Source organism: Cebus imitator, unplaced genomic scaffold (assembly GCF_001604975.1).
Source record: "Cebus imitator isolate Cc_AM_T3 unplaced genomic scaffold, Cebus_imitator-1.0 Scaffold521, whole genome shotgun sequence".
Classification (NCBI taxonomy): Eukaryota; Metazoa; Chordata; class Mammalia; order Primates; family Cebidae; genus Cebus; species Cebus imitator.
The window spans coordinates 1,136,129-1,137,788 of record NW_016107836.1 but is presented as its reverse complement, the minus strand read 5'-3'; positions in this window follow the sequence as shown (position 1 = coordinate 1,137,788).

The window sequence follows — 1,660 nt, the reverse complement described above, 5'->3', positions numbered from 1 at the left end:
AAACAAACAAACAAACCAAATAAAAACTGGAAAAAATGGCATTTGAGTCAAACTTTGAAAGAATTTGAAAACTATTTTAAGACTTTGCTGTTCTTACATCAGTTCAATAAAGAAAAATTAGAAATCAGGTAAGAAGAGTAAATTTATGTGACACACAATCTAGATGTAACCACTTTTACTTTTTAAAAGATATATACAGATTGAGTATCTCTAATTCAAAAATCCAGGCCAGGCACGGTGGCTCACACCTGTAATCCCAGAACTTTGGGAGGCTGAGGCAGGTGGATCACCTGAGGTCAGAAGTCCAAGAACAGCTTGGCCAACATGATAAATCTCTGTTTCTACAAAAAAATACAAAAATTAGCCAGGCATGGTGGCATGCGCCTGTAATCTCAGCTACTTGGGAGGCTGAGGCAGGAGAATCACTTGAACCCGGGATAAAGAGGTTGCAGTGGCCCAAGATCACCCCACTGCACTCCAGTCTGGGCGACAGAGTGAGATTCCGTCTCAAAAAAAAAAAAAAAAAAAAGCTGGATGCATGGATGCAGTGGCTCATGCCTGTAATCCTAACACTTTGAGAGGCCAAGGCGGGTGGATCACCAGGGGTCAGGAGTTCAACACCAGCCTGACCAAAATGGTGAAACCCCATCTCTACTAAAAATATAAAATTTAACTGAGCATGGTGGTGGGCGCCTGTAATCCCAGCTACTTGGATGGCTGAGGTAGGAGAATCGTTTGAACCCAAGAGGCTGAGATTGCAGTGAGCCACGATTGTGCCACTGCACTCCCGCCTGGGCAACAGAGAAATGCTCCGTCTCAAAAAAATTAATTTTTAAAAATCTGAAATGTTCCAAAACCCAAAATGCTCCAAAATCTAACTTTTTTTTTTTTTTTCCTCCGAGACAGAGTCTCACTCTGTCACCAGGCACCAGGCTGGAGTGCAGTGGCACGATCTCGGTTCACTGCATCTTGCCTCCTGGGTTCAAGCAGTTCTCCTGGAGACAGATCAAAGCTGGCATCTGATCACTAGCAGCTCGGGATTGTAGCTCCTAGTGAAAGCGCAGAGAATGAGAGGACGCCACACTTTCAGACGAATTTTTGTTGCTCACGCACCAGGAGATTCCCAGTGGAGGAGGCCCACAGGATCCCCAGCACAACTCTTGTGGCCGGCGAGGCAGTTTTGCTGCTGCCTTGGTGCGGTGGTTCTTTGTGCAGAGTCAGAAAAGCACCATCAAACATAACGCCGCTGTTTTGGCCGGTGCAGTGGGTTGCTCAGATTTTAGCGCTGGGAATCAACAAATTGGAGGTCCACTCAGAAACCCAATTATAAAGACGGTAATTATAAAGATGGATAAATTTATAATGAATTTATAATGAAGGGAAGAAAACAGCCTAAAAAGGCTGAGAATACCCAAAATCAGAATGCCTCTCCCTCTACAGGGGATCACAGTTCCTCATCAGCAATGGAACAAGGCCTGATGGAGAAGGAGTGTGTTCCATTAACAGAAGCAGCCTTCAAAAGGTGGATGATAAGAAACTTCTGTGAATTAAAAGAACTTGTTTTAACCCAGTGCAAAGAAACTAAGAACTTTGAAAAAAGGTTTGATGAAATGTTAACAAAAATACACAATTTAGAGAGAAATATAAGTGAATTAATGGA